Source organism: Triturus cristatus, chromosome 2_2 (genome assembly GCF_964204655.1).
Source record: "Triturus cristatus chromosome 2_2, aTriCri1.1, whole genome shotgun sequence".
In the NCBI taxonomy this organism is placed as follows: Eukaryota; Metazoa; Chordata; class Amphibia; order Caudata; family Salamandridae; genus Triturus; species Triturus cristatus.
Window position 1 is genome coordinate 582,266,426 of NC_140582.1, and position 15,147 is coordinate 582,281,572.

A 15,147-nucleotide genomic window follows, 5' to 3' on the forward strand; every position below is an offset into this window, starting at 1 on the left:
ACGTACAGAATTAACGAAGTGGTGGGAGAGAAAATCTTTAGAGAAATACAAAGAAGCAGGAAGTGTGCCTCGGGGGTTGAGGGTACTTATTGCGCCATCCTTTGAGAACCCCAACCCCCTCATGTTAAGAGAATTACAACAAATAATTTAGATGCATCCATGAACATGGTTTCAATACTCATTAAATATGCTGAGGTCGACAGGATTGAAATCTTAAAACAAATTGAAATACTCAATCAGCAATTGGATGTTTCTGATCAACAGGACCTGATTAAAAAAACTAGAGGAGAAATCAAAACGCGCCTTAAACACGAGGAGTTGATTAAAACTCACAAAATATTTAAATTTGCTCGTGACAAGAAAGTTTACGAGACGGGCCGCGTCTTCACGTTCTCTAAAAAGTTTGACCCGGCTAAAAAGCAAGCAATGGGTACCAAACAACCTGAGACCTCTCTCTCCAATCCCATTCATATTCCTTCATCAGATACAGAGATAAGCTCATTGGCAAGTAGCACAGATTCAGAAACTGAAGGATTGTCAGTACAGCAGGCACAGGCAATGGCAAATTTTACCCCATCAGAGGAATTGGGGTTTATAGTAGAAGATCGGCGCCACACACTGAAACCGAGACAACTGAAGAAAAATGACACAGGACAAATGAGCACCGCAAACAAAGGAGGAAAAGGAAGAGGCAACAAAAGAGGCAGGAGAGGGAAACAGTGGCCCCAACAGTAACAGAGACAACACGTTGTACCAATACTGTGATTAACTTTACTGAAATCGACCTAAATAAAGCGGAAACACAATTGCTATCATTGGGCCTGCCCTTCTGTCCTAATAATGGGTTTAAATATGTACAAGCACGTATTGATGTCTTTAAGTTTATACGGAAACTTAAACTAAAAAAAATTCCAGATTGGCAAAAGTAGAAGAAAGGGCTACTACCATCATTGCTTCAAATCGACCTAGTAAATCTCTTCAAGCCTCCGATTTCACAATATTGAGATCCATGAATGCTTTGGCTGATAATGTCGACATTGCTAGCACCCAAAAGTACTGCATGAAATGGGTATTGCCAGTATAAGTGCAAGTAGCAGCCCTTTTCGCCCTCCTTCCATGTTCATTCCCCTTATGCCTAAGGACGCTATAGATACGTTTAGCGACATGGTTATAGATGATCTTAAGAAATTAAATCTCAATGTGATGCGTCAACAAAGAAGAAGAGGTTATTCTGAAATGCAATATTCTAAACTCATGAAAAAGATCAATAGTAATGGCAATATAATCGTCAATAAGGCAGATAAGGGAGGGAACATTGTTCTTTGGCCACGTGACGCATATATGAAGGAAGCAGAAAAACACTTAAGTGATCAGCTATGTTATAGAAAAGCCTCATTTCAAGAGCTAAGAACTATTAAAGACATGGTTTTTAAAGAACTAGCCACGTGGAAAAGGGATGGGCTATTGAGTAAATGTGAATATGAATTTCTCAGAAATGATTTCCCTATTACCCCAACTTTATAATTTATCCCTAAAGTACATAAAATGGTAAAACCAGTACCTGGAAGACCAATCATTTCTGAGCAAAAAAAACTTTTTGAAGCCATGTCTAAATATGTGGATTTTTTTCTACATGATTTTGTGGAAAATCTTTCTTCTTATATTAAAGATACGGGCCATATCCTTACTAAAATACGGGAAGTCAATTGGAAGGAGGACTATCTTTTTATAGTGATGGACATTTGTTCTCTCTATACTAGTATACATCACATAGATGGTCTTAATGCTGTTAAATAATTTTTAGCTAAGAGGAGTAATCAATTTTACAGACCGAATGCTATGCTGCTAAAAATGATTGCCAAATGAATAATTTATTTTTATTCAACAAAGAAATATATCAACAGTTACATGGGGTGGCTATGGGGGCATGCTTTTCTCCCAGATACGCGTGTTTGCACGTAGGCTGGTGGGAGGAGCATGTCCTCAAGCACACCCATAAGGAAATGTTTGACAATCATGTGGTAAAATGGTGGCGATTTATTGACGACGTATGTGTAATTTGGAGAGGAACAAAGGAATCAGCACTAGAGTTTGTCAATAATATCAATGAAAATGAACTGAACCTAGAGTTTACTGCCACCATTAGCAGGGAAAGAGTTGAGTTCCTTGACGTGGAATTATATATTGATAATAACAATATTCAAACAAAACTTCACAGAAAAAGTACATCAGGGAACTCGATACTGCATGCCAACAGTTGTCACCCCCGACACCTGATAAAAAGTATTCCGTATGGGGATTTTTTAAGGATTAAGCGAATCTACAATTCTGATAGTGACCTTGATTAGTGCCTAGCAGATTCACTACAAAGATTTTTAGTGAGAGGATACAAACTAAAGGAGTGACAAACTGCATTGAACAAAGCCAATAATTCTAGCAGTATATTTGATGAGACCAGTGTTGATGCTGGTACTGTACCATTTACATTGGGCAAAGAGGAAAAAAAAAGAAAAAAAACAAAAGAGTGATATAGTCGACAGGAAAAACAGGTCAGAAATATTATTAACAAAAACTGGCCAATACTCAAAACTGACATTACTCTTTCTCCTATACTACCAGAACAGCCCTCTATTACTTTTAGGAGGGCACCATCTATGAGGGACGCATTGGTCAAGACCAGTCCTGAAGTTCTAGCATCCACACACTGGCTCTCCAGCAGGAAAGGGTTTTTTAAGTGCAGCTCTTACAGAGCCTGCAAGTTTGGGGTAAATAAAACTGAGTTTTCTGATGCTTTGCAAATATTCCGATTAAAATCAATGGAATGTTTACATGCAAAACTGATTTTGCAGTCTACGTATTGGAATGTTCTTGTCACCTACAATACGTAGGCAGTACTAAGCTGCAAGTATATATACGTATTTTACAACATCTATGAGCTATAGTAAACTCCGACCCCAGCTACCCAGTTGCTAGACATTTTAAATTGGCACATAACAATAATTTAAATGACATAAGCTATTTTGTAATTGATGCAGTATCAAGGTCAATAAGAGGAGGCAATAGAGAAAAGAAATTGAGGCAACTAGAATCACGATACATCTTACAATTAGATACTAAGATGCCCAATGGTTTGAATACGGGGGAAGATTAACATAATTTTTTATAACAACATTTTTTTATCAATTTGCATTGACTCCCCATATTGATGTAATTACTAATGGTACTGAATCCACCATTTTTCTCTTACAACTAAAACAGTGACCAATATAGAACCACTAATATATCTTTCTGACAATTTTTATATTTTGTTTGATTGATTATAGGTTGGTTTTTATCCCTGATCTTACCTTGTTTTTCCAGATCTTATCGATTTTAACTAGGTGTCTAAAGGGTTTTTAATGTTGGAACTGTTGTAGACAGTGTTTAATTACATCAATTATATTTATTCTCGAATTTTATTTGTTGCAATCTTTGCACCTCTTTACAAACTGTTATAGATTGAATCATTGACCAGACATCATTGCTCTTTTTGCACTATTGCGTATTTGCACACACAAATCTTTGTAAGTTACTGTACTGTATTATATGCGATGTTTTGTACTTTGTATTTGCAATTTGCACTATCAAATATGTCAGGGCTGCTATACTTGATCCATTGGAAATTCAATCTCCAAGAAATGAATACCCAAAGAAATGATGATGATTTTTTGGAACGGGCATACAACGTGCACTATGCATTAATGACACATTAAGTTCAGTAAAGGTGCATTTATGCATATTACATGCTGATGTAATAATATATTATATAGGCTCAGCACGATCGATAAATAATGTTTATCATGATAATAATTATGTAACTATGTAACATCAGTATATATATATATCAAATCACTTTATTTGCACTAGCACTTTTTATGATTCTTTGCATAGTCACTATTAGATGCTCTGTTAGCTCTTTCAACAAACTGACTATGTGGTGACAATCTTGTGTTTTTTTTTTTACACATAAGCAAGTACTGTATAGGCATCAGCAGATATCGTTACTTAGCAGGAAGTAACGCTATTTAGACGTATTATGGAAAGTACTAACTTGAAATAATTATTGTGCTGAGGAATATTTTAAAGTTTGAAAATGTATTAACTTAAAAAAGTATAATCGCCTTTTCATATATTTGTATAGTGATTATTGTTAGTGTCAGAAAGCCTATTTAGAAAAAAGACTAGGTATATAGTCTGTTGTTGACCTTTAGTGAGCAGTGGGAGGGATTTCTCTCTCAGGAAGTGAATATTTATTCACATTGTGGTCCCTGGCAAGTCATGTGATCAAGACTGGGGTGACCTAGTCGAAATGCGTCATGCTGTGGGATATTGCAATAAAGCACAAATAATCCAACGATACGCTGTGGTCTGTACCTGATTTTGCATAAGAATATTGCTTCAGGACTGTGGTTTCTTCATATATATATATATATATATTACCTACTGGCGGTCGCCAGTAGGTAGTTATAGTTAGGACCACGTTTCCATAGGAAATCCGCAACATTCTATTTTGAATAACTTTGGCGCCGGTCGACGAATCCTCGCGAATTTTTCAAAATAGGTGGGGCGCTATGCTCCGCTCCTACCCTGAAAGTCTCGGGGGGATTCGTCAAGCGGGGGCTGAGATAAAAGGGGGGTCCCAAAACGCATTTTTCCCATGCATTTTTCCATAGGACCTTTAGACAGGGCTACAGCCCGAACGGCTGAACAGAATTACTTGAAATTTGGCAGAGAGGTAGTCCTCAGGTCAAGGAAGTGCCTTTTGTTGGTTTGGTGTAAATCTGTTCAGTAGATTCTGAGAAAATAGCCTTTAAATCAATATATATATCTGAGCCAGCTTACGGTGCGCTTACGGTACGCTTACCATACGCGTACGGTGGCGTGCGCGAGCGCGATTCTGATTGGCTCTTAGATCTTAGTAAACATTCGAATCGGTCGAAACCAGGAAGCGGCGGCCGCCATTTCGTGTGTTTCACTCAGAAAAAAAAGAGTGATAACAAGAAAAGGGGGCAAGGAGGAGAGTTACAGACCCCCTAACATTTGCAAGGGGGTCAAAGAAGGACAGAAAAGTACAAAGAAAACATTTAGGGCCTCATGTAGGTAAATAAATTTTACCGGTTCTTAAATACCGAGCCGTACCGAATCGGTAAATTAGAATCGGTAAGTTATATGTAGGTAAAAATTCGGTAACAGTTACCGATTCGGTAACATTCGGTAATCACGAATCGGAATTCACCGAATCGGTAAATACCGAGGTGTTATTTACCGAATCGGTAAATACCGAGGTGGTATTTACCGAATCGGAAAATACCGAATCGGTATGTACGGATTCGGTAAATCAAATCACATGACTTGACGAAACAGCTAATCCAGTGCAACGACAGCCCACCCAACCAGGAAGTGCCCACACCCAGGCAGGTGTACATAATTAGCCGAAGTGGCCACACCCAGGCAGGTGTACATAATTAGCCGACCCTGGAGAAGCTTGGAGTGCAGAGGAGAGGCAGGGAGCCGTTGCATGTGCGAGCGGGTAAACGAACAGCATGTCCAGCCAGAGAACACAGAAAGACGGAGGGGAAAGGAGGAGGAAGCTGAAATTTAGCCCCAAGGAACTCCAGGTGCTGGTGGAGGAGGTGGTGAAGCAGCACCAGAAGCTGTTTGGAAGGCAATCCCTGCAAGTGCCTGAGGCTGAAAAGCGCAACATATGGCTGGCCATCCAGGCGCAGGTCAATGCTGTGGGAGTGACCCACAGGGACATTGAGGTCCTCAAAAAGCGCTGGTATGACCTCCGGATTGTAACCAAGAGGAAGATGGGCGACATCCAGAAGGAGGCCAGCCAGACCGGAGGTGGAACCAACAGGGCACCTGCCCTCACCGAACTGGAGGAGCTGGTGGCGGCCACAATCGAGCAAGAGAGCGTCGTGGGTCTTGGGGACGCCGACAGCTCTGCCAGAGCCGCAACACACCAAGGTAAGACGAAAGCACAGCAATGTAGCCCCCCCTACCCCTATCCCACATCCCCCATTGTGAAACGAGAATCACACTGCAGTCCACACGTGTCAGTGCAGACAGGCAATGCATTCCGGGAGATGTAGTCAGGGCAACACTAACCATGACGTAAATGTTACAGGGCAACAAGGCATGTCACGCACTCGAGGCACAAGGAGACAGGGGACATATTGGAATGTGAAATGATTTATTGTGACGCTTGCAATGCAGCCCTTCGGGGACACTGAGCCAATGTTGTATTTCTGTCCACAGATGTGACATCATGCAGGACAGGGCATGCTGCAGGAGAGACGGCACACCGGCCACATAAATCACCTCTAGCCAGCACCAGTTCAGACCAGGGAGCAGGCCCACTGGCAGCCGCACCACCAACACAGCCAGCCTCGCCGCACACAGAGCCAGCATCACCTCACCGAGAGCCAGCATCACCACCACCAGAGCCAGCATCGCCACTCATGTTCGAATCACCGGCCACATCTCCGCTTGCAGGTGTGAGAATGAGGAGGCGTCCAGCAGCCAGGCTACGAGCCTTAGACACCTCGTCAGATGACAGCATGGGCCCAGAAGACCGCACCGGGCCCCAGGAAGGGAGCCATGCCACTGTGCCCCACACCTCACAGGCAGCACAGACGGAAGCAAGAGGGTGCCGCAGGTCGCGTGTCCAGAGTCCACCAGCACCCACTGACGGCCATGGTGTCTTCTTGGGGCTCGAGGGCCAAATGTTGAAGCAACAGCGCCTGCAATCAAAGGCAGTCATGTCAGTCCAGAGGCACATGCGGGTGATGAAGACAACATTAGTCAACATGGACACCAACATTAGCGGCATGGCTGCGGGCATTCGGGACATGTCCCAGTCAATCCAGCAGTTGTGCAGCAAATTAGATGCTGACATCGAAGCACGGCGCCGGGAACGCCAGAGAAGGGACACTACCAGCAGGGCACTCAACCGTCTGGCAACTGCGACTTCTCTACTGTGCCGGCGCTCTGTGACGATGCAGGAGGACCTAACACAGTGCTGCAGCGACCTGTCTCGGGGGATGGTGCAGGTGACAAGTGCACTAGGGGTGCTATTGACTAGTCAGGCGTCGACAACTGCTGCAGGGGATGCTGCGGAGAGCATCGACACCAGCAGCAGCATCACACCCCCCGTCCCAGAAGCACGCAGGAGCAGCAGGCGGCTTGGGGTTGGCTCCAGTGAGGATGCACAGGCCGTGCAATCCACCACTGCAGCGCGTATGCGCAAACATTGATGTAGCCCTGCTTAGCCACTTCCCATTGGGTGACGTAACCCTGGACATACTCCTTGTATAGATGGTATATTGCCAGATTGGCCTGTTCATGTGTTCATGGCGTGGTGCCACATTAAAACTACGTCAGGACTTCTCACAACTCGCTGTGTCCCCTTACTTACTCAGAAATAGTTGCATGTGATATCTGCCCGTCTCTCTCTCCCATCGATTGCAGTTGGCACTCTAGCTGCGTTGCCCTCTGGCTGGCCTGACTCATCCTCGTTGTCCTCAAAATATGTCAGTTCCACATCTGTACCTTTTTTCGTGGCAAGGTTGTGCAGCATTGCACAAGTGGCAATAATCTTGCAGCAGGTGATGGGTTTGTACTGGCGTGCGCCTCCGCTCTTGTGCAGGCAGCGGAACCTGCTCTTCAGTAGTCCAAACGTGCGCTCCACCACATTGCGTGTTGTTTTGTGTGCCACGTTGTATCGTCTCTCACTCTGGGTTGCTGGGTGTAGGTAGGGAGTGAGGATGAATGACCGGCATGCATATGCACTGTCGCCTGGATGAGTAAAAGGGAACCATCAGTTACATGCCTCTATGCACTATGATTTGCAGGTTTCAAGGGGCGTCACTGTTACTTACCTAGCAGGTATCCCTCTCCGAATTCTCCGGCACTCAGTCGTGTGTAGATCCCACTATTCTGGAAGATGTAAGAGTCGTGGGTGCTCCCAGGAAACTTTGCAACAATATCTGTGATGATGTTCCCTGCATCACAGATCACCTGCACATTGATGGAGTGGGTGGACTTCCTGTTCCTGTAGATGTGCTCTGTATCAGCTGGTGGACAGATTGGGATGTGTGTACCATCAATACAGCCGATGACATGGGGGAACTGTGCCATGTGATAAAAGTCTGTTTTTGTTTTCTGCAGTGCAGCCTGTGTGTTTGGGAAGCTTATGTAGTGGTGCATTCTCTGCATCATGGCATCCAGGAACTTCCTGAAGAAACGTGACAGGCAACTCTGGGATACCCCACCCACCGCAGCTATCACCACCTGATAACTGCCGGATGCCAGCAGATGTAGGCTGCAGAGCACCTGCACATGTGGGGGTATGGCGTGCGCCCTTCTTATTGGATGGTCCAGGAGTGGCTGTAGGTCCCTGATTAAGTCCATGATGGTTTCGGGGTCTAGCCTGTACCTCTCATGTATCTCTGCATCAGTCAGCTGGAATAGTGTGATGCGCTGTCTGTAGATTTGTTCCTCCCGTCGCCACACCCTCAGTCCTGCTGCCTGTAGACGTAGGCGCCTTGCAATGACGTACATAGCGGCCATGTTGTCCACGCTGTAGCATTTTGGGATTGCTCATATGCATTGTTGATGGTTACCACCTGCTTTCAATCCGTGTTAATTACCGACTCTAATTTACCGATTTTCTTGGATTTCTTAATTACCGAGTGCTCCTACATGTCATGTTCATTTTTACCACTTCATATTTACCACTTCATATTTACCGATTCGTTAATTATGTATTCGGTAACTCTGAATCGGTATTTTGGAATTCGGTAAATATGAATCGGTATTTACCGCCTCATATTTACCGAAAATTGGTTTTGGGACTCCTACATCTCACTTGTCTGAATACCGGTCGGTAACGGCATATTTACCGAAAATCGGCCGTTACCGACCGGTATTTGGCTACCTACATGAGGCCCTTATTGATTTAAAAAAAAATCGCGGGGTACGCGTACGGTAAGCTCACCGTAAGCGTACGGTAAAAAAAAAAAAAAAAAAAAAGAAATGAAATGCAGATTTAAGTGTTTAGATATTAGGGGGCTCTAAAAAGAGCCGTTGTGTTTATGAAGTGATTTTTTAGTGGTACCTACAAGTAAGTACCGATGCAGAGTCTAAGGTTCAAGAGGAAGACTCTGTTCCCTTCATCATTGAAGTGCACACCATCTCCTCTATAAATGTCTTGCATGTCGTAACGCAAGTTGTTGTGGTAAATGGAACCCATACCATAGTCACGGAGGAAAGCAGAAACAGATTTGTTGACGTGCTTTCTTGCTTTGTCAATCTGCGGACAGAAATGATTGGACCAGTTCCATTTTTGCCTTTGGCATATGTTAGAAAACACAAAGGCAGTTTTAGGGAAAAGTGAAAACAGTTGTGCAAAGGTGTCCTTCATAAGCATTTCCAGACCTACCCCAGTCAAAGTGCCTAGGTCATTGCCACCACAGTGCACTATTATGAGGTCAGGGTGTTGGATGTGCATGAAGGATTTCACCAATGGCATCAATTGGTGCCACTTTAACCCTCTCTGACCAATCCATTTAATGTCTACATTTGGCAAAGCAAGGTCTCTCACCATATCTGTTTTCTCTGCATACTTTTCACTCCAGAAGACATAGCTGTGCCCTACAATCCACACTGTGAACATCTTCAAAGGAGAACTGGATGCACTCAGGAGGTGTCTTTCAGTAGAATGGCAATATGAAAAGAAAGACAGTTTGGAAATGGAGGCATACATATTTTTTTCATTAAAAAAAAGAACTGATTGGCTGTTTCATACCATTCTAGAATAAAAACTAGGCTGTATGTGTAAATTAATAGAAGCATGTTTTGTATTGGTACAGAAAAATGTATTACCAAAGAACAGTACTATGGATTTGCTGTTAGGTTTGAAAAGTCAAGCACTCTTGCTCTGTGGAATTGAAACATTGTTTGGTGAACTTCTGACCTAACTCCACACAGCAGTGTTCCATGAGCTGTTGCTATGGTAGCAGGCAGAAGTCAAGGTGGGGGAAGGGTACTAGGCAGAAGTCAAGTTGGGGGAAGGGTACTTTTGGAAAAGGGTTGGTTTTCAACCAATAGAAATGTGTGATTACATTTGAAAAAAAGGGGGAAGCACTGAGATTTGAAACTAACATGTATATGTGTGGAAAAAGAGAGGGAAAGTTTGCCATTATCTGGTTCTGCTGAGAGGAGAGAGGTGTAAAGAACAGAGATCCTGGCTCTGATAATCTGCTGTTTGAGTGCCACATTTCTTTCACAACTAACTAATTTTAAAGGTGAGTTTAGAGTTTGAGAGGGGATGTATATGGTAAATTAAGAAATGAATAATAGAAATGGGATTCCTTTTGTTGAAGTTGTGTTTATTATTTTCTGTTTTGGGAGAAATTTAAATGTGAGGAACATGTAAAATAATATGGACTATGTTTTCACGATAAATTAAGGTGTACTGGTATAAAAAAAGAATAGTTTAAGGGTTTGAGGTTGGACTCAGTAATGCAAATACATACAGCATCACTAAGGCTGGTTGCCCTTGCTGGAGGGTAGGCAGTCACCCAGGTTACAAATGGTGCTGGTCTGAAAAAGCAGTTTGGACATGTGCTTTTTTAAGAATCTGAAAAGTGGATTCATAATGTGTCAGTCTGTAAAAGTGATTATCATTTGCCAAAAAAAAGAGTAGTAAGTGTGCTTTCAAATTGGCAAAGAAATTTCGTTTTGTGACTAATGTGAAAACATGACTCTGTGTGCAAATAGGAATTACAGGCAGAGATTTATTGCGTATTGCTCTGGTGATTTCACAGTTGCATTAGATGGAAAGGGGGAGCCATTTTTTGGTGCAGAAGCAGACTCTTAGCACACACCCAGCTGCTTACCATGTGGAATCATGCACAGTATTCACAAGCGAGTGGGGTTTGAGGTTTCAGTCAGTAATGCAAATACATACAGCATCACTAAGGCTGGTTGCCCTTGCTGGAGTGTAGGCAGTCACCCAGGTTACAAATGGTGCGGGTCTGAAAAAGCAGTTTGGACATGTGCTTTTTTAAGAATCTGAAAAGTGGATTCATAATGTGTCAGTCTGTAAAAGTGATTATCACTTGCCAAAAAAAAGAGTAGTAAGTGTGCTTTCAAATTGGCAAAGAAATTTCGTTTTGTGACTAATGTGAAAACATGACTGTGTGCAAATAGGAATTACAGGCAGAGATTTATTGCGTATTGCTCTGGTGATTTCACAGTTGCATTAGATGGAAAGGGGGAGCCATTTTTTGGTGCAGAAGCAGACTCTTAGCACACACCCAGCTGCTTACCATGTGGAATCATGTACAGTATTCACAAGCGAGTGGGGTTTGAGGTTTCAGTCAGTAATGCAAATACATTCAGCATCACTAAGGCTGGTTGCCCTTGCTGGAGTGTAGGCAGTCACCCAGGTTACAAATGGTGCTGGTCTGAAAAAGCAGTTTGGACATGTGCTTTTTTAAGAATCTGAAAAGTGGATTCATAATGTGTCAGTCTGTAAAAGTGATTATCACTTGCCAAAAAAAAGAGTAGTAAGTGTGCTTTCAAATTGGCAAAGAAATTTCGTTTTGTGACTAATGTGAAAACATGACTCTGTGTGCAAATAGGAATTACAGGCAGAGATTTATTGCGTATTGCTCTGGTGATTTCACAGTTGCATTAGATGGAAAGGGGGAGCCATTTTTTGGTGCAGAAGCAGACTCTTAGCACACACCCATCTGCTTACCATGTGGAATCATGCACAGTATTCACAAGCGAGTGGGGTTTGAGGTTTGAGTCAGTAATGCAAATACATTCAGCATCACTAAGGCTGGTTGCCCTTGCTGGAGTGTAGGCAGTCACCCAGGTTACAAATGGTGCTGGTCTGAAAAAGCAGTTGGACATGTGCTTTTTTAAGAATTTGAAAAGTGGATTCATAATGTGTCAGTCTGTAAAAGTGTTTATCACTTGCCAAAAAAAAGAGTAGTAAGTGTGCTTTCAAATTGGCAAAGAAATTTCGTTTTGTGACTAACGTGAAAACATGACTGTGTGCAAATAGGAATTACAGGCAGAGATTTATTGCGTATTGCTCTGGTGATTTCACAGTTGCATTAGATGGAAAGGGGGAGCCATTTTTTGGTGCAGAAGCAGACTCTTAGCACACACCCAGCTGCTTACCATGTGGAATCATGCACAGTATTCAGAAGCAAGTGGGGTTTGAGGTTTCAGTCAGTAATGCAAATACATTCAGCATCACTAAGGCTGGTTGCCCTTGCTGGAGTGTAGGCAGTCACCCAGGTTACAAATGGTGCTGGTCTGAAAAAGCAGTTTGGACATGTGCTTTAAGAATCTGAAAAGTGGATTCATAATGTGTCAGTCTGTAAAAGTGTTTATCACATGCCAAAAAAAAGAGTAGTAAGTGCTTTCAAAATGGCAAAGAAATTTCGTTTTGTGACTAATGTGAAAACATGACTCTGTGTGCATATAGGAATTACAGGCAGAGATTTATTGCGTATTGCTCTGGTGATTTCACAGTTGCATTAGATGGAAAGGGGGAGCCATTTTTTGGTGCAGAAGCAGACTCTTAGCACACACCCAGCTGCTTACCCTGTGGAATCATGCACAGTATTCACAAGCGAGTGGGGTTTGAGGTTTCAGTCAGTAATGCAAATACATACAGCATCACTAAGGCTGGTTGCCCTTGCTGGAGTGTAGGCAGTCACCCAGGTTACACATGGTGCTGGTCTGAAAAAGCAGTTTTCTGCCTAATTTCAAAGCATGACTTTGTGTGCACACAGGAATTATTTTTAGAAATTTAATTTGTGAAGGTGTTATTGTGATTTTCATTTATAGGAAAGGGGTTTATAGTATTTTAAGATTTCTAAAGAACATAAAAAATGTAGTAATATATTTAAATAAAATAAAGGAATTTTTTTTTAGTTTTTTTCAGGTATTGCTGAAGAGCAGTGAACAAAATTTAAGATGCCTACAAAATCCAGAGTAAAGAAAGACCACAAAAAAAACCGATTTTTGAAGACAACTGGAGGACCTAAGTTAGTTGGAGATGCTCATGTTGGGAAAAAGAAAAACTCTTCTGGTAAGCAAACAAAAGATTTTTTAAAGAACATATTCAAAAAAAGGAAAAATGTACAAAATGTCTGTACTGGAAAAAATGTTTTCAATAGAAAAGGAGAGGAAAAAATTGAGCATTTAGTTAATGCAAATATACCTTCTGCAACTAAAAAGATAAACTTAAACAGAAAAACAGCGTTTAAAGAGATACGTAGAAAAATGTTTCAGAGAAGAGTTATGTCCAATTTGATAAAGGATGTGAAGAAATATAAGCAAAAGGCTAAGTTTTATAAGAGAAAAAAAGAAATTGAAGCCATTGCAGCAAAGGCATTAGAATTAAAAAGGAAACTATTCACTTTAATTTTGAATAGGATGCGTACATTAGATAAAATGGTTAATGTACTGAAATCACAAAGCAAAAGGAAAAGAGTAGTGAACAGAACAAACTTTTGTAAAGTGTTTTTAGGAAAATGGATGCATAGTTCAAGTAGTGAACCTTTTTTTAATGAAGAGAGCTATTTTCAAAGTAATAGTTTGCTGCATGCAGTTGACACCAGAGGTCGTGCTTACGAAGTGAAAAATGGTTGCATAATGGAGAAGGAGATAATGGTTCCAAGAGATGAGGTACAAGTGATGGCGGATGAGGCTATGGGGAGACGTCCTAAAGCCCCAGTGTACACTTGGAATTGTAGTAGTATTTGCACTGTGCGTCAGGAATCTATTGATAAATTTCGTGAGTTTCTAAGAGAATATAGTAAAAAAAGTGTAAAACAGAAGATTAAGGTGCTTCAAAGTCTGGATCCATGCAGAGTGAGAGAGAATACTGGTTTGCAGGGTCATTCTCTGGCTTGTCTATCTAGAAAAGTGTGTAATAGTGTTTTCCATCATTTTAGGATGCTGGCTGTTCATCATACTGAAATGAGAAAGTTTGTGAGACGGTTGTATTTTGCTAAAAGTCCAGCAATAAAGTTAGATGAATTGAATAGGGCTCTGTTCCGTGGAACGGTATCAGATGTAGAGAAGGTTGTTGATGAAATTCAGTTTTGTTACTTTGGTCCTGAACAAAACAGTGCAGAAAAGGACACAGTAAATGAAGAAGTGGAAGAGAATGTAGAACCCTCTGTAAGTAAGACATTTAATGATCACATAACAAAATTTGCAATAATCTCTAATGAAAGACCAAATATTACTTGTATTTGTTGCCGCAGAACTCATTATAGAAAACAAACTAGGAATGTTGATCTCTACAGAAAAAGTGAAAATGAAGATAATTATAAGTGGAAGGATTTTGCCACATATATATTTCTTGAAAATTGTTTTGAATTGGGTGAAGATCAGCGTATTTGTAAATACTGTTACAACAAGTTAGAGGAAAATAGAATGCCGACCAGAGCTGTACATAATAATTTAGAATTGGATGCTATTCCTGCTGAACTTTCTGAATTAAATACATATGAGTCTATACTCATTCAATGTGTTCATCCGTTCCAGACCATAGTACGTATGGAGCCCAAAACTGGTAAATTACCTCCTTCAGATTTACTGAGAGGTTTAAAAGGTAGAGTGGTGTATTTGCCCTTGGATTTGAAAAAAAATATGGAAACTATTGATGCGGATACTTTGGAAACTGAACCATTAATTATTCTGGTTAATGGTGTACCTACAAAGAATAAGAAGATTTGGCAGGAGCTGGTAGATGTACGGAAAGTACAAAGAGCAAATTTGTATTTGAAAAGGAATAACAAATGGTATGAATCAATTTATATAGAAGAAGAAGAAGAAGAAGATTTACAAGAAGACACAGAAACACCAACTGGACAAATTGAAAAAGTGGACAAGTCAAAGGAAGAAGAAATTTATGAACATTTTAGCATACATCCTCTTCATTCAAAAGAAGTTATGGGAGACAATATTGATCTATTTCAGATGAAGAAAGCAAAAGGAACTCCCGTGAGTGTATGGGAGGAGAGCTTGGAAGCTCGATGTTTTCCCCAGCTGTTTCCTAAAGGAAAA